The sequence below is a fragment of the Pongo abelii genome, chromosome 1 (assembly GCF_028885655.2).
Source record: "Pongo abelii isolate AG06213 chromosome 1, NHGRI_mPonAbe1-v2.0_pri, whole genome shotgun sequence".
Lineage (NCBI taxonomy): Eukaryota > Metazoa > Chordata > Mammalia > Primates > Hominidae > Pongo > Pongo abelii.
In genome coordinates, this window is record NC_071985.2 from 112528071 (window position 1) to 112552328 (window position 24258).

Sequence of the window (24258 nt, forward strand, 5' to 3'; positions counted from 1 at the left end):
TCACATAGTTCTGGTATTACAGGTATGAGCCACCACACCTCGTGGCTCACTAATTTTCACTAATGGCAATAAAACCACTACTTACAATATCAGAGTGTACAACTAATGTATTAGCTGACTAAATAGGGGATGTAGTAAATTTACTCAGGGCTTCTGCCTATATAGAGTAAGACCCCAAGGCATGGAAGAATGACTCACTGTAATAAACTAAGCCAACTAAATATTGATTAATGATGCTCACATAACAGCATAGTATTAGAACAGAAAAGAAAATTATAGATTGTACTGGATAACTCATTCAAGCATAAAATTTGGAATCAGATGGTCCTAGGTTCAAATTCCAACTCAGCTTCCTCTTTGCCACCTCTGTGGCCTTGGGCAACTTGACCTCTCTGCTCCTGCATTTTTAAATTTGAATAGTACAGATCTGTATTCCCAACTAGTAGAGTTCTTTCTCTTATGGATTAAATAAAGTAATACAATTGAAGTCACATAGTGCACAGTGAGCACTTCATAAATACTCTAGTCTTCTTTTCATTTTACAGAAAAGGAACAAAAACCTGGAGGACTGATCTAACTTTCCTGAAGGCCCACAGTTAACCAATGTCAGATCCAGATGAAAGCCCCTGGCTTCCTGACTCCTGGTCCAGCTGGCTGTCTATGATTTCCAAAATAGGGCTGTGCCAAAGACAACTGAAAATACATTTACCGCTGTTTTTTTAAAGCTGAAGAGAGTGAAGTAAAAAGAGAGGAGGAGGCTGATGTGGGGTGAGAGGTGTAAGAAGCAGATTTACTTTCCTGGTTTTGCATTACCTTCCTGAGTTTACACTGCCTGAGCACACACCCACTAACGGTGGGGGGAAGTGGCAGAGCGTAGCCAACATGGGATTAAAAATTGTGTTACATCAACCCACAAAGTAAATAATCTACCTGCCCACAATTGAAGGGGGTGTAACAGGGTATTGTGTTTTTTCTCACACATAGTTCTTTGGGTCTGCTAGGGTCATCCCAGATCTAATTTTCCAGAAGATCCTATATATGCCTTTCTATTGGAGTTTTGAGCTTGCTAATGTGTGGATTTGGCAGATAAATGCAAATTAAAGAAGATATATATGAAAAATCACTTGTAGCCTAAACATGATTTCTGTGTGGGACTGGTGCTCCACATGGATAAAAAAGCCATGGGCCAGAGACAGGATGCTTGACTGCTTCCCTGCACTGCTGTTAACACTCAGGGGGACCCAAGAAAGGAGATTAACTTCTCTGGGCATCTATTTTGTCACCTATAAAATACCATCAAGTAGTCATTTGCTATACATTGAATGCAAAAGTTTGTTACATTTTATTTTTCTGTATCTTTTTAAGAGCTTCATGGGGCAGATTGTACTCCCACATTACAAGTAAAAAAAAAAAAAAAAAAAAAAAAAAAGATCAAGTAGAGGCTTGTAGGTCAGATTCCTCATCCCCTAATTAAGTTATACTGTCTGTCTATAATAAGAGAAGTGCCATGTTTGTAATGTGGTCCACTGGATGGTAAATAAGAACTCAGGTTGGCAGTATTGTGGAGCCTTGCCATGAGCAGGAAGCAATACCTATTAAAATAGCAAAGCTGAAACTAAAAAAAAAAAAAAAAAAAGAAATAAGGGCTTAGAGATATTGTGACTTGTCCAACGTCATTTAGCTGGTAAGTGGCAGAATCTGACAGAACCTGGATTTGAACCCAGAATCTGCTTTCAACCTCCAAGCTATACTACTTAATATTGTGAGGGAGGGAAAGGATGTTAAACTTCAAAGTACTTTACATCAGCTTAAACAAATGTTCAATACAATCATTTATTAGGGGTATAATTCCTAGGAGGTGCCTGTACTTAAGTCATTTTCAGCTCATTGACTTTCTCATTCATTGCCTCTCATCTGACCTGTGAGCCTCAAACCACAGTTATCCTATTTCATTTCCTTTGTTTTTGGTGTCAGTACTCCTCCCACATTGGCTGATTTCAGGAGGAGCCGGCACCACTTCTCTTCAAGTAGGGGAGTGTAAGTGCAGGAAGCCACTCACACACACACACATAAATATGCGCGTGTGCATACACACACACACATTCATATTAGTTTGTGATACACATATGTGGTTTCAGAAATTGACAATTTAAGAACATGTCATTATTATGACAGTGCATATATCATGTATAAATAATTCCCCAGAATTGGGGTTGGGTGAAAAAAACAGTGTGATAAGGTGATAGAAAGTGAAGAGACATGTACTAAGGAGAATACTAAGAGACTTAGAACCTTCTGGCTTCAGCCCCCACCTTGAATTTTAATACAAGTTTATGAATTTTTTCCTGTTCATTCAGTCTCCTGAAAGATCCTTACCCTTGGTAGGAAATGAGCTTGATACAACCCAGTGTTGTATCAACTGATACTGAGCTTTCACTCTGTTATCTGTATCTGCATTCCAGGTAGTGGTGGTCATCAGACTGTAAACTTTGGAGGCTCAGGGTCACATCTGTGGAATTCTCTCTTCTGTGGTCCGGCATGGCATACAATTAGCAAATTGGTGATGACAATGTTTTTCATTCCTTCTATTGCTTTTTGTTTGGTTTGTTCAGGAGACAGACACAAAAGATTTTGAGACTCATTTAATTATAGCCCACAACTGTCATGGCATTCAACAAATGCAGTTATTCATTAAATATGTACTTGTTGAACATCATGGTAATATTATTGAACATCATGGTAATATTTCATTTTTTGCATTAACCCTTAATGGTTACAAAGTGTATCTATAATTAGTGTCACACCTAGGCTTCCTAAGAATTCTTTGAGAAGGGAGAAAGGGATAAAAGCATTACCTACCTCAGGAGGTTTGTGAGAATCATACAATAAAAGACAAAAGCGCTTAGCACTGGAAGCTGATGCGGTGTAAACAATCATGAAATGTTACTATTAGCACAGTTATTAGCCCGTATTACTGATGATATACCTCACTTCCTCAAGTTTGCACAGTGAAGTAGTAGAATTCAGCTAAGAATCTGTTTCCAGACCCCAGATCTGTCTTAGGAAACTATCAGTTGAGATTGCAATTATGGAAGGCAAAAAATCAGAGCCTTAAAGGGAGAGCAAACATGACAGGTTTTATGGTGGGTGAGTAGGCAGAAGTGTTTAGGGACCTTATGTGCATTGTCAAGTGCTCAGGGGAGAGGGTGAGGCCCAGGCTATGTACCACAGGCAGCTGTACCATTCATTTTTGGTTCCTCAAATGTTCTATCTTCCCTCAGCACCTTCACATAGAATGTGTTCCTTCTCCCCTGTCTTATTCTCTGTCTTCATCTCTCTTCCCAACACTTCACCCGAGTAACACTCACGCTTCCAGTCTCAACCCAAACATCTCTTCTTCCAGGAGGCTCTCCCTGAGCCCCTGTCTGCACCTACTGACAGGCACTCACAGCATTCTGCATGCCTCCTTTGGAGAATAGTTGTCCAATATTTGTCTTCCCAGCCAGGAGGTAAGCACTGAGAAGTCTGCAACTTTCCCTTGCTTGCCGGCTGATGTCTCCCCAGCAGCAGTGTCTAGCACGTTTGTCAAGTGCAGAGCGGCTGCTGGCCACCATAAAGATGGAAAGGAACAAGACTGAAAAAAGGTTGGGAAGTCATGAAAACAAATTTAAAATGCTTTATTATTTTGCCCTAGAACCACTCGGGGTGGTGCTATTGGGAAGAGCTAGGCAGTGAGAAAACATAAAGGAGGCAATGGAAAGGAGCGAGAAAAAAGACACAAGAAAGGCATGGAGAAGTCACTTGATGCAAAGAGTAGCAGACACAGGTGTTCATCCTGAAGAAGCCATGGATGCCAAGCCTTCCGCAGACATATGAACGGTTGCTGAGAATTAGCCGTTTCTTTCTTTCAAACTTCCCCTTGTTTATGTCTGCCGTCTTTTGTCAGAAAGAGATTCAGGGGCCCTGCTCTCTCCAGAAGACTAACCCCTGCAGCAGTTCATGGAATCCAGGGCTAAACCTGCTGAGGGGAGAGGGAGGGAGGGAGAGTTTCCACCAGGATGACATATTTCTGACTCTGCCCTCTGACAACAAAGGGTGCCGGTGGTGGGACTTTTGGCAGGAAGCACCCACCTTTGGGGGAGTCAGAATCATGCTGGGGGGTGACAGTGACCGAGGCAGACCCTGGAGCCCTGGCCGTCTTCCCTGCGCGGCCCTAGGCAGCGGTGCCTGGATGATCTCCTGGGCGCCTCCTCCGACGTTCGGGCAGGGCTGAGGGAGGATGCAATGCCCGAGCTCCGGCAGGGCCCATTTTGTTTATGTTCCCACTCCTTCGCCCTGGGAAGCCCCGAGTTCCCACACTCACTGAGGCAGGAAGGTCACCACGGACACCTCATCTGTCTGGGCCGTTGACTAACTACAGATAAGCAGCAGCTGCCACATCCATGTTGGGGTCACCTCCCAGTCTGCCCACCCTGGAACCAGGGGAGAAGCCCCCATCCCCGCCCGCTTGCACATGATGCCTCCCCAGCAAGGTCAGCTGCCCCTGAGGCCAGGAATGGCGACATGGGGCCCCAGAAAAACTTGCTTTTGCGGGAGAAGCAAGGCATGACTAAGGGATTGAAAGGTCTTAGACATGACTACCCGACAGCCCAGCCTTATATTTCCACCTTACTTTGTTTTTTGTTTTTTTTTTTTTAGATGGAGTTTCGCTCTGTCGCCCAGGCTGGAGTGCAGTGTTGCGAACCCTGCTCAGTGCAACCTCCGCCTCCCGGGTGCAAACAATTCTCCTGCCTCAGCCTCCCGAGTAGGGATTACAGGCACGCACCCCCACGCCCGGCTAATTTTTGTATTTTTAGTGGAAGTTGGGTTTTACCATGTTGGCCTGGCTGATCTGGAACTCCTGACCTCAAGTGATCCGCCCCCCTCGGCTTCCCAAAGTGCTGGGACTAAAGGTGTGAGCCACGGCACCCGGCCTACCTTACATTTGCTGAGCACTTTAGAGTTTCACAGCGCTCTACTGCCTGCATCTTTTCACATGACTCTGACCACCACCCGTGAAGATCACAGAGCAGGTGTTTTTTGTGTCCATTTTGCAGATGAGTAAACAGCCCCAGGATGTTCGAGACGCTTGCCAAATTCACACAGATAGTTAGTGGTAAAAGTCATGTTCACGGGGGCTTTGTGCTACCCCATGCAAACACACCACACCAACTGAACAACCCCAATTTTTATCCCTAAAAGAGGACTCTTTCTCCCAGGTTTAACCTGTTTTCCACCCAAGCCTGCCGTGTAGTGAGAAACATAGCAGTTTTGGGGCTTGAATCTGATTCCTCTTCTTGTTAACCAAATGATTTAGCAGTTGTGTATTTGGGACTTGATTTCCCTGAATATTTGCTTCCACATGTATAAAATGCAGATAATGCTGCCTAACTTGAACGGTTGTTGTAAGGTTTAAGAATAACAACAAACATCTATTCTCTGTTTTCCATACCCTAAGCTCGGTTCTAAGCACCTTATGTTCATTGACTTATTAAATTCTCACAACGTGCCTGTGTGATTTCATGCATGCTATCATTATTTCATTGTACAGTTGAGGAAACAATGGCAGAGAGGTAAAGAAACATACCCCAGGTTACACAGCAAGCAGATGGCAGAGCCAGGATTGCAACCCAGGCTACAGCGCCGAGTGCTTAATCTCCAAGCTATATTGACTATGCAAATTATGTTTACTGTCCACAATCGGCACTCAGTCAATAGCTATTCCTAAGAATTGGGGAAGGGTTGGTTTGAATTACAAGCAAAATGATCAGCTAACTACCTGGACTAATTAGATAAATCAAAAGTCCTGTCTACTCAAAAATATTTTCTATGTAGTATTCTGGTTTCTAATTTCTTCCCACTAGATTCATTACTTTAGAGCACGAAGTCACCCAGGGGACATTTGGCAATGTCTAGAGACATTTTTGGTTGTCCCAACTGTGGGGTGCTACTGGCATCTAATGGGTTAGGCCAGGGATACTGCTAAACATCCTACACAGAAGAGTTCCTCAAAAAAGAATTATCTGGCCCAAAATGTCAATATGCTGAAGTTTAGAAACTGCTTTAAAATTGAGTATTTAGAGTTGAGTCATGATTACTTAAGTTTTGAAGTGCCCTGCTGGATCTAAATTTGACACATATACCAATTTGTTTATTCAAATTGGACATATATACCAGTAAAGTAATGCCCTGTTTAATATCTAGTGATACATTAACATGGTTCCTTATATGTGATCATTTGTCATTACTTATTGTTGCTGCTGCTATTGTTACCAAGCAAAGCAGATGTGTGCCTTAGAAATGGTCAGGCTGATTTGGGGTTTGTAGTAGAGTTAGAAAATCGAAGCTGTTTTTCTGTTAAATTACGTTACCAACCTCCAAATTGCTGACATTTCTTCCAATATATTGAAGTAGGTCATAAATAAACTCACAGCAATGCCATTTCCTTTCAGCATGCAACTCTATGAATCCCTGGTATCTTTCAGTGCAGTCAGCTCTTGTTTTGTGTGTTATGTACACACCAAACAGATTTTTAAAGTTTAATTTTGTTGGCCCCTTTTGAAAACTCCTATAGCTAATGACATTTTCAAAATGATAAAAGTTTTATTTTGTCAAACAGAACTTTGACCAACAGAACACCCTTGGTACCCGATGCACGTGTGGTGCATCTGTGATGCCTGGCAGCATACTGAGCTTTCTTACTTTGTTGGAAAACACTGTGTGTCACATCATCAACACTCACTGATTTTCATATCATCATGCATTAGCTTCAAAGACTGTGTTTATAATCCTCAAAGGAGTTGTATCAGTCAGTTTTAGCTGGGTTGTGATACGGTAATGGATAATCCCCATATCCTAATAACAAAATAGATTTGTATTTGTTCATGTTACATGTACACCATAAATTGGCCACTGATTACTTCACGTCTTTTGCATTCTTAATCTGGACTGAAGGAGCTGGCGCTATTTGGGATATGGTAGCATCATAGCAAGGGAAATGAGAAAGATGAAACCACATGATGGGTCTTAATAGTTTCTGCTCAGCATATATCACATATGTTTGCATTCTATTGGCCAATGCAAGCCCATGGCGAAATTCCTTCCATAGGCCCCATAGGCAGGGGCAGCAAATATTTTAAACAATAAGATAATCAGCTATAAGAGTCTGTTTTTGCCACCAAAGTCACAAACTTCCTAAGAGCCAGGGACTTGGTCTTGAATCATTGCTTTCTAAAGATGTTTTTATCAAGAAATGGGGAGAGAACATAAAATGAAAAAGTTGAAGAAGTAAAATTGTCATATTCTAATGGTTAATTTGATAAGGAGCAGAGTTGGGTGGCAATGCCAAGGAAAAGACAGAAATGAAAAATAATTTCTAAGATTCCAGCTTGGGTGACTGATAAATGATAGTGTCAACAAGTGAGGTAGAGAAGAGAGAAGAAAAAGAGGTTTAGAAGGAGACAAAACAAGTTTCATTTTTGATGCAATGAATATAAGGTATCTTTGGAACATCCGTGTAGAAATATGCAGTGGACAGCTGGATATACGAGTGTGGCTCCTGAGAGAGTACTAAACTGGAAACAAAGCTCTGAGATGCAAGACAATGTAAATAATAATAATCACTATTAGGGTTGCATTTATTGACTATTTGCTATGTGTCAGGCACTGTGCTAAGAATTTTCATACAATTTGCATATGTTGTATTATTTAATTTTCATGTAACCATATAAGCTGGGTATATATATATATAGTCGATGTTATTTATACTCATTTGGCTGATGAGTTTAAAAGAGGGAAGCTTAGGGCCAGGCGCGGTGGCCCACATCTATAATCCCAGCACTTTGGGAGGCCGAGTCCGGCAGATCGTGAGGTCAGGAGATCGAGACCATCCTGGCTAACATGGTGAAACCGCGTCTCTACTGAAAATACAAAAAATTAGCTGGCCGTGGTGGCGGGCGCTTGTAGTCCCAGCTACTCGGGAGGCTGAGTCAGGAGAATGGCATGAACTTGGGAGGCGGAGGTTGCAGTGAGCCAAGATTGCGCCACTGCACTCCAGCCTGGGTGATAGAGCGAGACTCCATCTCGGAAAAAAAAAAAAAAAAAAAAAGAGGGAAGCTTAAAAGATGATATAATTTAACCTAGGTCTCACAGCTAAGAAGTTGCAAAAAAGATGCAAGTGTTTAATTTGTGTAACTGACATTTTAGCCAGTTACAGTCTCAGTTGGAACCATGATGGCAAATGAGAACATCCAGAAACCAAAGATAGAAAGAAAAGAGAAAAGCAGTGGGCCAAGGGCAGGACCCTAAAGAATATGAACACTTAAGGAGCAGGAAGAAGAAGAGCCCTTGGAGAAGACAGAGAAGGAGCAGCTAGGGGGAGACCTGAAGAGCACAGTCTCAGAAGCCAAGTGTGCAGAGAGTGACAATGAAAGGGAGGGTCTAACAAAGTCAGGGATAACAGAGTAGTCGAAGAGCAGACCTTGGAAATGTTCCTTGGTGTTGAGAGTTAGGTCTGCTCCCTGACAGCATCTCTAATCTCAGGGAAGCATCTGTAACCAGCCTATTCCCCACCCACAACTCAGGAATAATAATAATAAAAAAACACAGGTGGCTAGTCACACACTGACTTTGGAAACATCAGTCTGTTGCTGGTTCACTCTCTGGACTTTGTTTCTCAAGACTGCCTTGAATTTTTTACCTGTCTGGGTAGATCTTTGTTTCTGGGTCTTAGTGACCTGGCTTTCAGACTCTACCTATGTACACTTCTCTGAGGTTCTGGACTGTTCTCTCAGCTTAGGAAACCCAGCCTTACACCACATCCTTACTTTTGGTTACTACCCACTCCCACCTACAGTCAGTGAGGTTGGGCACTGACCCTCGATCCACAGGACTGTATCTCCAGCTGATTCTCTGAAACTCAGCCTCCATACGGGAAATGAGTTGTGGTCTCAGCTGGTGGTTGCTGTATCTGTTCTGTAGATGTAGCAAATGTCTGACAACAGGGCTGCTGCCTTTGAGATCACAGGTTGCTGGTCAGACTTGCCAAGTCTTACACTGCCTGTTGCCAGAGCAAGCTGTCTGTCTTCAGGTGAGCCTTCCCAGTTGCCATGTTATTTTTTGTCATAGCTACAGTAGTTTATGGAGATACAAGGCTTATATTTGGGGAAGAAGGATACTTATGTAAATGGAACTTCTCATGTCTTCTGGATAGTGGCCTGGCTATAGTCTGGAAGCCCACACTGTGTGGACACCACTGGGACTTTCTCCTAGCCCTGACTGATCAGCAAGAGTCCTTGAAATCTGTAGAGTAGGCAACTACAGCATCAGAGTGGGTAAGTATCCAGACCTGCCTCACTCTCAGAGATTTGAACCGAATGAGCCAGTATTATGAAGAAAAGCAAAAAGCATCTCCTCGAAAGTCCTGCAAGGAGAGTCCCCTCTGATGTGAGGGCACCAGAATCCTGTAGCATCTCTATTATTTTTGTTTAGTTGGAGACTGCACCCATCCATCAGCCTTCCCTGACTATATCCCTCAGTGAGGGTTACCAGACTTAGAAGATGAAAATACAGGATACCCAGTTAAATTTGAACTTCAGATAACAAATACATATTTGGTATAAGTATGTGCCACACAATGTTTGGGATATATTTATATTAAGACATTATTCATCATTTATTTGAAATTAAAATTTAACTGGTGTTCTGAATTTTATCTGGCCTCCCTGTGGCCACCGCAACACCCATAACTTGAGACTTGGTAGGAATTCATAGGCCTTGAAATCCACTGGGGCCCTACCTCTCCCAAGAAGGCGGTGGAGCACTTTGTGAGGAAGAAAAGCAGATGACTGGGCCTCTGCTAGAATTACTGGGATCCTAATACGGTCTGGTTCCCTCATTCTCCTGGGCCAGCTCAGAAGGACCATAAAATTAGATCTTCTGAGTGCCTAGCACCTTGTCTGCTTTCCATCGTTGCATTTGGATGACAAAGAGTTTGCAGAGAACACAGTGCCTCTTGACCTATGGCAGCAGCATGATCAGTATCCTGTAGGACTTTCAAGGGGATGCTTTTTGCTCTTCTTGGAAAATGTCCTAATATACCCTGAAACACCCACATGCAATCTGACCAGCTATGCTTCATGCAATACTCTAGCCCCAACAGTTCTGAGTTACCTGAAACATCAGCACCTTCAAAACAGCACAGAAATGTGTGACATTTCTGAACCAAGTTCAGTGTAGCCAGTTATCTGTGATTCTGGAGTGAGAGACACCCTGGTCACTGAGGTTACCTAGACATTTCAAGAGATGTCTAACACCATTTTGTCTTTTTCTGTGCAACTGCCCTAGTAATGACCTCCTAAAATAGAGAAGGAAGTTTCCTGATGTGCTGAGGTTGACACTATGTTTGGCAAGTCAAGACTCGCTGCACCTCTGCTCCAGTACAGCACAAGCAAGCACTGACGATGTGCCAGGCACTGCTGAAAGGGCTTGCCTATATTAACTAATTTAATATTCATGATAACCCCATGAGCTATATGCTATTATTATTGCTGTTTTGCAGATGAGGAAACTGAGACATGGAGTGATAAAGTAACTCCTATAAAGCCATACAGGTAAACAATTTACTAAGAATAGAAATGAATGCAAGCAACTCAGCTCCACAGTGTGTCCTCTGCACCTGCATGCCGGCTCTACACAGCTGGAACCTAGCTTCGTTCAGCATCACACTGTTGAGACTGGTGCTGCCAACACTGTAGAGTGGGCCACCCTGACCCAGGAGAAGCTTTATGCCACACTTCATTATCCCTGCATGGAAAGGGGAAAGGCCTGTGGTCAAGCATGTTTTCAAGCCCTAGAGGGTCCAATGTGTGATAGGGACTTCAGTCTGCCATAGCCTGAAAGCTCAGCTCATGCCATGCAAGGCAGCTCACCTTATCTGTGCTTGGGTGCTCCATCAGCTGTGTGCCCAGCACTCAGAATCACAGACCAGATTCTCTATCCTGAAAGCCTGAGTACAAGGGGTAACAGAGAGACTCGCTCTGGAAGACTATGGCTTGAGTATTTCACAATCATTCTGCTCAAATGATGTATTTCAGACATTTATGCATGGTCTTAATCCTGATACAGGGCCTCTTGGGGGCAATTTGCATTGATGTTAAATGCCACGAAGGTCTTTATAGGAGTAAGGTAGTGCTCATCCCTGCTAGGAAGGCCAGAATGCAGCCTCAGCACAGCCACTGGCCCTCCCTGAGGTGATATGGTCTGGTACGCTACCAGAAAAGCACCTGGACCCAAAGCAAAGATACCTCAGGCTTCCTCTAGAGCAGCAGTGACTCCTTCTGATCAACACTCACATCTGAAACTCCAGTTTGGGGACTTCTATTTGTTGTCTGCCCGCTCCTTGGATTGATTGATTGATTGTTTTAGAGACAGGGTCTTGCTATGTTGCCCAGGCTGAACTCAAACTCATGGGCTCAGGTGATCCTCCCACCTCAGCCTCCCAAGTCATTGGGAGGTCTGCCCCTCTTGACCTCTTCCCTGACTCTGCCCTCTTCCCTCCCTGCATTGCTCCTCCACCCACTCCAGTCATTTATACCCTGATGGGTAAAAGAGGGCTTCTACTCTCATGGTCGCTCAAAGCACTGCCTTCTAACCACAGCCCTCAGCTATGCCTCAGTTTGGGCCTATCAGGTCTACATCCACATACCCACCACCCCTAGACAGGTGACAAAAGTAGTGCTTAAGAAACACATGTGCTTTTTTGCCTCCCCCACACGACTGACTGCTCTGGCTAATATGACTGCTACACACTTTGCTTTCACTAATTATTATTGCCTGCCCTCCAGAACTGCTTTTTTGCATACAACAGTTTTTGTCCTTAGTGTTTTTTTTACACCTTTTCTTGGTATTATCATTATTGTTTTTTTTTTTTTATTTTTTGAGACGGAGTCTCGTACTTTGGCCCAGGCTGGAGTGCAGTGGCGCGATCTCTTGACTCACTGCAAGCTCCGCCTCCTGGGTTCATGCCATTCTCCTGCCTCAGCCTCCTGAGTAGCTGGGACTACAGGCGCCCGCCATCACGGCCGGCTAATTTTTTGTATTTTTAGTAGAGACGGGGTTTCACTGTGTTAGCCAGGATGGTCTCGATCTCCTGACCTCATGATCCGCCTGCCTCGGCCTCCCAAAGTGCTGGGATTACAGGAGTGAGCCACCGTGCCCGGCCGTCTTCTTGGTATTATTGATACTCCTGCAGCTAGACAGTGCCCGGGAAGGAATGCACCAACTAGAAGGAGCTTTAATGAGCCTACTGTGTTATGGCTGGCATCAGCCTTCAGAGAGGTTTGAGCATAGGATGCCATCTAATTTCCCCTCAGTCCATTCATTCTATCCAACTAATGGGAAAACTAGAGGATTGCTGATAATAATAGCATCAGCAAAAATAGTTACCATTTACCAAGCATTTACTATGGGCCAAGTACTATGCTAAATGCTCTGCATATATTTTCTCACTTAATTCTCAAAAAATGCAATGAAGAGAATGCTATTTTATCTCTAGCTCACAGCTGAGAAAACTGACCTGCCAAAAAAGCCACATAATGAATAAGTGATAGAGCAAAATTTTGAACGCAAGTTAATTTAAAGCCTGGGCATTCAGCCACTCTGCTGCCATTATCATACATCATCTGACTTCCTTCATGTCTCATCTCCCAACTTCTGTTTTTTTTTCTCTTTTTCTGATTCTCCAGTTACCCACCCTAGCAGTGCAGGTGATATATATGAACTACATGCCAAAGTGGGTGTAGACTCATAATGACACCATAATGACACCAACTGGACCATGGGAAATGGTGAAGGCAAGAGTAGTTATTTTAACTTGGCCCTTTGAAACAGAGACCCTGCTGCAAATTATGAGGAGTTTAAGTATTTTCCTGTTTCATTCACCCATAGATCCCAAACACCTAGAACTACGCCTAGCTCGTAGTAGGAGCCCAAGAAATACCAGCATGGAAACCTAGAAAGCTGGGGTAAATCTGATGAAGAGCACAGGAGCCTTAGTAAATCTGGGTGATCTGAAACTGGCTCTTAGTTGAGCCAGATGATAGGATCTTAATGACAATAGTGCACCACTTCTCATTTCTTGCGACTCTTTGCAGGTTTGCTTCTTGCTGTCTTATTCCAACTAACAAATTCTGTTTACTTTTCATGTATTTTCTCTACCTCAGAATTGCTGCTTATTCATAAATTCTGCCTTCTTATCACACTGTTCTGCTTCCTCATAGTTTTGGTTTGCTGTAATCCTCCATGGCTCCACTCCATTGTATGCCATCCTTTCAGCTTCAGCTCCCATGGCTAACTGCTTCTTTCTATCCATGTTTCCCAATTCAAATCCCAGAAGGAGAGAATCTGATTGATCAAACTTATCTTTTCCATTCAAGCCCTGGTTTTTGGGAAGGCAGCCCCTAATGTCAAGGGCCAATCACTGGTCCAATCAGGAGCCATCCCTGGGCAAAGAACAACCTACCTCTGCTTCTCAAAGCAGGGGGCTGTGGGTGGGGCACTTTCATCTCAAAGAGGAAGTTGGGTGTGGCAGGCACTGTGTTGACATATCCAGTATAGGAGTGCCCTGGGAGCCCATCTCTCATTTCTGAAAGAGATAACATTGTAGATCTGGACGTTTCATCACATATTCCCAGGAACGCCCAGCCAAATGCGGCTGGTAAGTTGCTGAATTTGGAATTCCTCTTGGCCTTCCAACTCCTTGCACTCTTCCTTCTGGGACTACTTTGGTTTTTCAGTTTATTACCTGTTTGGAGTTGGCTTGTTTCTGGACTCTCTCTTCTGCTCAGGTGAGCAGACTTCTAACTGGAATGCCTGGCTCCTGGACAAGGTGAGTGTTTGGATCCAACTTTGGTTCTGCACCATTCTTTCAACTTGGATGACATTGCCTCACCTCTTGTATCCTTGTCCTCTCCCTTCTACTCAATCCACTCTGCTCTGGGTTATTATTTACCTGAGGGTGCCTTCCCTTCCCAGACCCACCAACATACTCCTGAGGGAAGAACATTCAAAAGCAGCTGGTGGCTTCAGTGAGAGCAATTTTTAGAGGAATGATCGGGGCAGAAGCTAGATAGAAGCAAGTTGAGGAAGTGGAAATAGTGAGTGCAAGACACTTTTCTGAGAAGTTTAGATGAAAAGGAGGGGAAGAAAACAGCTATGTGTCAAGAGTTTGGTGTGTGTGTGTGTGTGTGTGTGTGTTTGAAAGAATTTGCTTCTTATTATATAACACATGATTTTGTAAAACATTTTGAGAAAAACAAAAATTATAAACAATATGTTTACAATTGCCCATTAAACTACTACCTAAGTAATTACAATAGCTACCAATTTTTGAATACCTACTAAACAGAAGAATTATGCTAGGAACTTCATGAATTATTTTTCTATTTCTTGTGCAATACAATGTCCCAGATGGGTCAGAATTCAGACAGATACGGCTGTGATGCAGAATAAGACAACGTCTCTTCCCTTTAAGCAATGATTGGCATCCCTTGATTTATAAGGGGGCCGAGAAGTTTGCTGGGGGCAAAATGGAAATATTTGCCTCAGTATGGTCTTCAGCATTCATGGGCATGTCTGGAGACAGTTCCAGAGGTAGGCAGAGTGCTGGCAGGAATGGTGGGGCCCCTGGAGAGAGCACCGTTGGTTGAGGAAGGAGTTTGTAATGGTTAAGACTGGGCTTTAGACCTGGAAGGTCATGGTAAGTCTGGCTGTCACAGGAAAGGGCCTAACCCAGGTTCCTTGCATGTGTCTTCCCAGAAGAAAACAAAGAAGAGCCTCTGAGTCATGGAAAGAGCCATGAAACTCTTTAATGCTCTAGGGCCTATCGCCCAGTAACTGGTAACTCAATGTTACATTAAGGAAGAGAGCTTTTCTTTTCCCACTTTGAAAGAGGATGCTGACAGACATCACAGGGGCTATCATAGCCCTCAATTTCCCATAAAACCAGCACCACAGTGCCAGCTGTGATTGCAGAGAAAGGTTTTTATCCAAGTTGTGTTAAGGAAACAGTAGTTGATTTCTGTTAATTCAGTAATAACACTTTACCTTGAGCATTAATGCTGAAAAAGTCAACTCTCTTACTTCCTGTTTTTCAAAAGCATTATTGGCTAGGGTAACTGTGCAGGGCTCCACGCTGACACAGTTTGTGGACTTTTAGCTCACAGTGGTGCTGTCAGCGCCAGCATCTTGGTGTCTGGCTAACTATAACAATACACACGATGACAGCACTGGCTTAAGAACACAGATCTTATCTGTCCACCAATGACACCCAAATGTCTTTGTACAAAAACACCTACTCAATGAGGCCCTCCCTGACCACCTTATATAAAAACGAACAACCCTTCTGCCTTCCCACCCTCTGCCTACCCCGACTTTCTTTCCATAGCACTTATCATCATCTCGTGTTTTGTAATTTTTGTTTCTTTTTCTTCTTTTTTAATCATCGTTTTTCCTATCCCATAAAGCAAATGCCAAGAAAGCAGTGTCCAGGTCTGTCTGTTTATTATTGTGTCCCCAGAGCCCACATCAGTGACTCACACAGAGTGCTGAATATTTATTGAGTTAATCCATCTCATGAGTTTCTCATAAATATTTGGGGAAGGATAAGAACTATTAAGATTTTTAATTAACATGATCACATTTGGATTTATAGCTCAGGAGAACCAAGGATATTTGCTTACATTTATACCACCCTTACAAGGTCCATACTCTAATATGGCCACTTTACGGATGAGAAAACTGAGGATTAGAGTGAAAGCAACCTGCCTCAGCCCCCATAGATAATAAGGATCAGAGCCAATATAAACTGGTGTAGTAACTAAGAAGACAAAGTAGGCAGTATTGCTATAGGTAAAGCAAGAGCTAAGGAAAGCCTTAGTTGATATGGCAGAAATAGGAACAGAGAGAAAGGGACAGAAAAGGAAGAAACTGTGAAGGCTGATTAGAAATATGGAAGGCAGAATTCAATATACTACTAGAAGCATCCTATGAAAATAAAATGAAGAAAGAAGGATTTTTTTTTCTAAGAGGAAGGTGGCTTCAGTTTCTTTCAGAAAAGATTGGCTAACTGAAAACTAAGAAAAAAACAGACCGAATCCTTGTAGCTTCCAGCACATCTATTATAAAATTCTGTTAATTGGATTTCATACTTGGATTATAACTGCACAACACATGAGAGTAAAATGCCTTATGACAAAAAGAGTAAAAATTGAGTCATAATATGCAGACGATACTATTCTGGCAATAGTATTCAAAGAACGGACCAGGGAGCAGTGCACAGCTTTGGGAAGCAGGGATTTTCGACATTAGAACTCAGAGTTGTTAGTAATGAGGTTCCCAGGCAACATAAGAGACCCTTGAAAAAGGTCTTGGCTTAGGGAAAAAGAATTATAGGGGCCAGACGCAGAGGCTCACACCTGTAATCCCAGCACTTTAGGAGGCCGAGGTGGGTGGATCACCTAAGGTCAGGAGTTCAAGACCAGCCTGACCAATATGGTGAAACCCCATCTCTACTAAAAAATACAAAAATTAGCTAGGCATGGTGGTATGTGCCTGTAGTCCCAGCTACTCCAGAGGCTGAGACAGAAGAATCACTTGAACCCGGGAGGCAGAGGTTGCAGTGAGCTGAGATTGGGCGCCACTGCACTGCAGCCTGGGGCAACAGAGTGAGACTCCGTCTCAAAAAAAAAAAAAAAAAAAAAAAAAAAAAGAATTATAGGACCCAAGTAAGAAGGTCTGGCTCCCTTGGCATTTCTCACCCCCTGGCCCATTAGCTGGTGTTACAGACTCCACTGTGGTACTCCAAGGGGTTTTAGAGAAAGAACCAGGGCAGATGACCATCCAAATCAGAAGGGCCAGGTAGGATGGTCAGCCACACATGTGAGGGGCAGATAGGGAAACAGAAGATTAATGCATATGGGAAGCCCCAGGAAGCTAAATCCATCCCAGATCACACTGGATACTGGCTCTGTTGAGGCAGGTGGTGGGGGGTCAGCCTGGTGACAGCATATTTGTTCATTCAATCAATATTTACTGAATGCTCTTTATATTCTAGGCACTGTGCCAGACATTGGGCTAGGTGCTGGGAATTGAAATAATAAACTATTTCCTGATTTCTTTTCTCTCTTCTGGGGAAAGAATTGGATTAGAACAAGGTATGGTTCTCACTGGCACGGAGATTGGGCAAGGCCGTCTGCAAGAGGCAGACATCAGCTTGGGCAATGGGGTCAAGTTGGGGACAGCAGGCCCTGGCTGATACAATACTTATATTTCACCTGAAATCTGTGTTTATTTTCTATCTTGAACCTGGTATTGTTTATATTTGATAAGCAAATTTTATGTTTTAAGTAATTCCTAGATATACAGTTAGGACATTTTGCAGGGGAGGGCTTTTGATTTTTAATCCTAAAAGCACTAGTGTGTCTGTATTGCTGGGCTTGACAATCACCTAAAATAAGTGTATTTCAAATCACTCAATAGGAGTGGCTGCAAAGAGGGGAAAGAACATGATCTATTACTACTTTGGATTACTACTTTATACTGGCAAACCATAAATCACAGTGGGGAAGCCACAGTGGAGTATAAGGAACTTAAATCATGGCAAGAGTGATTTAAGGTCAGTCAGTGCAGCAGATAATCTGGAGAGATGATCCCACTCATAACCCTTTAAGACATGACACTTGGTAAACTACCTAACTCATAAGGGTGTCCTGGCAGTGAACCTCCACACCTCCTGGTTGGGGTGTGTGCTCCATCTCAGCCAGCTTAAGTAGGCCTGAAAGACCACCCTGTTCTCTCAGGCAAGAGTATTCCTCTTCATTACTGGAAGGGAATTAAAGACAAAGTTGGTCTAATCAATAACTGCAGGCCCTTGTCTTACTGAGAAGAATAAAAACGAATACACAATTATTCGCCATTGTGGAATGTGTTTTCCCTAGTAACAATGCTGTATGTAATACTAAGATTTCTACAGCCTATTTAATATAGAATATATACATACACACACATGCAAACACATACACACAGATGTATATATATATATGTAGTTGCCTCTTGTATGGTATCCAGTCAAGTGTCTTTACTGTAACTGGAAATCAAAATTACATCAATAGAAAAAAATGCTACACCAGTAGAAAAGGTGGGGGGGGGGGAATAGGAGAATGAAAAAGAGGAGGAGCAAAAATGAAAATTCACTTTTAAACAAATGTAATTTTGGCTATATGATTACAGGTATAGGTTCTGGCTGAAAAGATTTCAATGTCTGCTTTAATGTAAATTATAAGTATTCCAGAAGACAGATAATTTTATTTTACTTTATTTTTTTTGAGAGGGGGTCTTGCTCTGGCCCCAAGGCTGGAGTGCAGTGGTGTGATCTCGGCTCACTGCAATCTCTGCCTCCCGGGTTCAAGCAATTCTCCTGTCTCAGCCTCCCGGGTAGCTGAGACTACAGGCGCCCGCCACCACGCCCGGCTAATTTTTGTATTTTTACTAGAGATGGGGTTTCATCATACTGGTCAGGCTGGTCTCAAACTCCTGACCTAAGGTGATTCACCTGCCTCAGCCTCCCAAAGTGCTGGGATTATAGGTGTGACCCACTGCACCTGGGTGACAAGATAATTTTAGGAGCCACTTTAAAAAGTTTCCGGAACTGTAGTCTATTATTTCAGTCTCAGTCCCATACACCATGAAAAATTTAGGGCATTTCATTGCTACAAAGAATTTTAAAGCAGAATCAATCCATGTAATTAAATCTTAACATTTATTAAGTGCTTACTGTATTCCAGGTACTTTTACTTTTCTAATCATTGTACAGTTATTAATTCATTCAAATCTTACAAAAGTCTATGAATTATTGTTTCCATTTTACAGATGAGGACATTGAGGCACAAATATTGCCCAAGATCTCACAGCTAGTGATTGACAGTAAGATTCACACTCAGACCATCTGACTCTGGAGGCCACACTTGTCATTCATGTTAATCTTACTTAACATGCTTCATGCTAACTACAGACTTAGTTATCTCTGTATGCATCTTTCAAGTAAATGGCTTATCACGACAACATTTAGACCTGTTTACATGTTTGGTGCTTATTTATTGAATGATTACCTATTACACACTGAAATTCGTTAAGTTTGTTTCTAAAAGTGACAAGCTTTGTTTTAAAAACAATTCATCTTCTTCTGCTCTTTTTTTCACAAGAGGTAGTTGTTTGGATAGTAACCTTTTGAGAACCAAAATAAGTGAAGGAGAGCTACTTTTGTGAGAATAAATGATGGAGGGCCATTCATTCAAGAACTTGTTTTTAACAGGTATCAGTTGTCAGTATGCAAAAGCAACCAGGTATACCAATGTAATTAATGTTCAATAAAAATCATAAAATTTATTTATATATATTAAAATCTTCCTGTGTAACAAAAGGCATGTTTTATTTTTATCTGCCACTTTTCTTAAGTCAGTACACAATTCCCTCTTCTTTCTCCCAGGTTTGATATGAGGTTAGCTTTTCACAATTGGTACTTCTGGGGGGAAAAAACAGGCAAAAAAGTGAATGGGAAAGCACTCAGACTTATTATTTATTAATTTGTGATATTTTAGACTTTCAGTGACTCTTTTCATGCTATTTTTTTCCAACTTCTGTGGGATGGGGAAAAAACTTATCCGGAGTGACAACATTTCTCTTTTCCATTATTATTTCTTGCATAAGATATTCAAAAACAATTGCTTTGGCATCATCTCACTTCGAAGATAAAGAAAGCAATAGTAAATATCAGCCTGCATATTGGGAATTCTTCTAGAGAATATTATTTAGACTTCATGAAACAAAAGAAGAGCTAAAATTATGCTTTGTGTAAATCTCAGATAGTGGGTTTGGCTTAAAATTTGCTACCCCAGCACTTTGGGAGGCTGAGGTGGGCGGATCACGAGGTCAGGAGATTGAGCCCATCCTGGCTAACACGCTGAAACCTCATCTCTACTAAAAATACAAAAAAATGAGCTGGGCGTGGTGGCGGGCGCCGGTAGTCCCAGCTACTTGGGAGGCTGAGGCAGGAGAATCACTTGAACCTGGGAGGCGGAGGTTGCAGTGAGCCGAGATCGGGCCACTGCACTCCAGCCTGGCGACAGAGCGAGACTCCGTCTCAAAAAAAAAAAAAAAAAAAAAAAAGAACTTTCTATTGTGTTAAAATTAACTAGCGAGGAGACTCTTGATTCCTAAGAAATATTAACCTTATATCCCCAAATATATTTCATGTGCAGTTCAACAAATGAAAATTAGGTGCTCTGAATAGGTTTTGGGGTTCAGTCTATTAGAATACAGGCTTTTTGTATAGCAGCCTCGGAGAGCTAGCCCAGCTAGGCCCAGTTGCTGCTGTTTCTCAAGCACAGGAGGCTGAGAGTGGAGAAAAGTTCTCTGTAAGAAGGCTGAGCCCCTCACTGGAGGTGGAACTACTACCCTACATGTTTTGTTTGTTTAGATGATATGCTGAGAACCAAATCTACCCTGTCAGCTTACTCTTCAAGAACAAGCCAAGCAACTGAAAACTGAGTCCACGCTCAGCTAAGTCAAAGCCCAGGGGATTACTGGCATCATCACCCACCCCACCTGGAGCATGACAATGTCTGTGAGAGAATAAGAGATGGGTGGTGTCACCACTATCTTTCTCTTTCTGTTCTCCAAATTATAATAATAAACAGTCTCTTTTCCTCCCCTAAACATTTTTTATAAAGGAGGTTGAACTCAGTTGAAATATCTTGAAATTACTGTGGCTGGTTTACAAGCCACTCTGGAAAGTTATGCCCTAGCATAAATTTAGCAGCTATGTTTTACTGTAAAAAGAAACCCAGGGACATAGCTTATTAAGAAAATGTGGTCAAAGTGAGAATTTTCTTTGGTTTTATGAATAAATATAGATATTATATTACAAAATTAGATTTATATTGTTGAGCTTGATACTAGACAGTAAATATTATTTCTTAGGAAAAGGTTAATACATCATTAAATTTTAAAAGTTGAACACAAAATCTCTAACAAATTAAATTTAAATATTTCCATTTCAATATCATTGCAGACAGTTCACGGTAGTGAAGTACATTGAGAAAACTTGTTCTTTAAGAAAACAAACTTCTGGGTAAAAGATAGTAATATATCAGCAAAAAAAGATATTTATCAAGAGAGTTGAAGGCTATAGCATCATCAAGATAAAGATCAAATAGCATGGAGGCTAAAATAAACCTGTGCTTTTTTGAGGGGGTGGTCAATAGAAATTGGCTCTGTTGCTGGAGGTCCTGAATTTTAAATTCTGGTGATCAGGCCAGTAATATGCTGATGAAGCAGAAATGTCACAGCATATTTTACTAAGTCGAAGACAGGCAAAAGTTATGAAAGGGACATGGAGAACCTGGTAGAGCTCTGTGTACTATGCTGAATTAGTAAATAGAGAACTAACTTAAGGTGGACAAAACTGCTGGGTGTCTCTCAGGCTTCTAACGTTTTCAAAATGTATTTGAAAACTTAAAGCCTTATAATAATAAGAAGACTAGTCCAAGTTCTGTTTATTTCCTTTAAAAAGGAGTCAACATTTGAGGAGACAATTCTGTACTCCCACAACAGGAAAAATGAATCCTTTTACCGTGTGAATAATTGAACCAGAGTCATTGCCCGCTCTTCAGGAAACGGCTCATGTAAACTTTTGGCCGACCTGTGCTTCACAGTGCACTTACCTCTTGACATCCACCTCTGTCAACTTTTATTTGTATTACCAAATATTGACTGCAAACAAAAAAAAAAAAAAAAAAGAAAAAGGAACCTCCCTTATACAATTACAGAACGTTAGAGCAAAAGAGAACTGAAAGATGATCTTGTGTAGGCCACCATTTTATAGATGAAGAAACAAAAGCACAGGGTGACTTGCTAATGCCTCACCAAGCTGGCACAGCCTGGCCTAGAGCTACATTTGCCTGTGTCCCAGACCCACATGCCAGCACCAACATCATGGATCTTCTCTCTCTCTCTCTTTTGAGACAGAGTCTCACTCTGTTGCCGAGGCTGGAGTGTAGTGGCGCAATCTTGGCTCACTGAAGTCTCTGCCTCCCGGGTTCAAGCGATTCTCCTGCCTCAGCTTCTTCAGTAGCTGGGACTACAGGCATACTGCCACCATGGCTGGCTAATTTTTTTGTATTTTTAGTAGAGACGGGATTTCACCATGTTGGCCAGGCTGAAGATCCTCTCTCTTATTGCTTGATGAAAAAATGTATTAGGCACTGGGAGGATAGAAATTAAAGAGCCCCAATACTTGACATCAAGGAGCTCACAATCCAATAAGAAAAGTACACATGTAGACCACCCTCCAATATTTTATTGTACTGTGTACACTGTTGCTAGAATGATCTTTCTGAAAATACAAATTGTAATGTATCTAACCCTGTGTTAAACCTTGCAGTGGCTCCTTGTTGCCTATAAGGTAAAGCTTTCCCCTTGTCCTCCAGCCTCCTGTCTAACTGGGTCTATGCTGATGCTTAGGAACTAGCCATAGAGAACCAATTGCTTTTCCCTAAATATAGCAGGCCCTTTCATCCTGCCAGGTCTTTGTTATGCTGTTCTCTGCCTGGAAAGACCTCCTCTCACTACCCTTCAGGAGGGTTATCTCTCTTGTAATAGATTTCCTTAGGTTTCTCTCCTTCCACCTCCAACCCCACAGGCAGAATTAACCACTCCTTCCTTCGTTTATTTGTCCTGCCCATATTTCTCCTACAGCACCTATAGTGCTTTGTAACATTGATTTTTTTTTTTTTTTTTTGAGACAGAGTGTTGCTCTGTTGCCCAGGCTGGAGTGCAGTGGCACGATTTTGGCTCACTGCAAGCTCCGCCTCCCGGGTTCACGCCATTCTCCTGCCTCAGCCTCCCGAGTAGCTGGGACTACAGGCGCCCACCACCATGCCCGGCTAATTTTTTGTATTTTTAGTGGAGACGGGGTTTCACCGTGTTAGCCAGGATGGTCTCGATCTCCTGACCTCGTGATCTGCCCGCCTCAGCCTCCCAAAGTGCTGGGATTACAGGCGTGAGCCACCGGCCGATTGTTTTAAAATACATAAATATACTTGCCATTTACACTTATGTCTTTCTCTACTAATTGAAGATAAGCTCCTTAAGAGCCATCTTTGTAAGGGCCATCTTTATCTTTGTACCCCTAGAATCTAGCTCAGTGCCTGGCTCAGAACAACTCCATTGAATGAACCATCCATAGAGGCCCTTACATCATGCTATGGGAATGCAACAGAAGGAGCAGTGAACTGTGCTTGGAGGAGTTGCCTTGGAAGCTGAAGCATGTATACCAAATAGAGAAACATCAGGGCAGGGCAAGGGTTGGTTCATAGCTGGTCGCCAGAATAGAATGCTCAAAGGTACAGGGGCCTGAGAAGTGGTAGAAAGGTTGGCAGGTTTGGGAAATTTGAGGATACCTGAGAGGATGAACTGTGGGATGTGGTGGTTTGCTGTTATTATTGTTATTGTTAAACCAGAAGAAGAGGCTATGAGTTAGTCAGGGGCTGTGTGTGAAAAGGCCTGGCAATTCATGCTGAGAAAGGAGTTTTGATTGTATTACAAAGAGCTAAAGAAAGAAGAGTTTTGAAGGTCAGTATTCAAGAGTAGGGATGATTGGATATGCCTGTCAGAGAGAAAGGACAATGCAGTGACCAGGAGAGGTTGCTCCAGGGAGGAGTGGGACTGCAACTCAGAGTCTGGGTGGGGCATTGCTGATCTGAGGGTTCAGAGAACTGAGAATGGTCCAGGTGAAAACTGATGAGGGCCTGAGGCAAGGCAGTGGAGATGGAGAAAATGAGAATGATTGGAGAAATAAACACAGCAGTGGTGGAATGGTGAGTGGCAATCAGTTGAAGATGGGGAATAAAGGGAAATGAGGAGTCAAAAATGATCCCAGGTGTTTATCTTGAATGTTTAAGCAGATGGCGTTGTCCTGATATGGAATGCACAAAAATAACATCGAGTTGAGTTTGTGATGCTTTCGAGATACTTAAATGAAAATGTTGAGAAAGCAGTTGAAATTACGTGTCTCATACTCAGGAAAGAGTTGAGGGCATGAGTTTCTCTAGATAATAACTGATTCCACAGGAGAGGATGAGAGCATCTGAGAGCATCTGAGGGCGA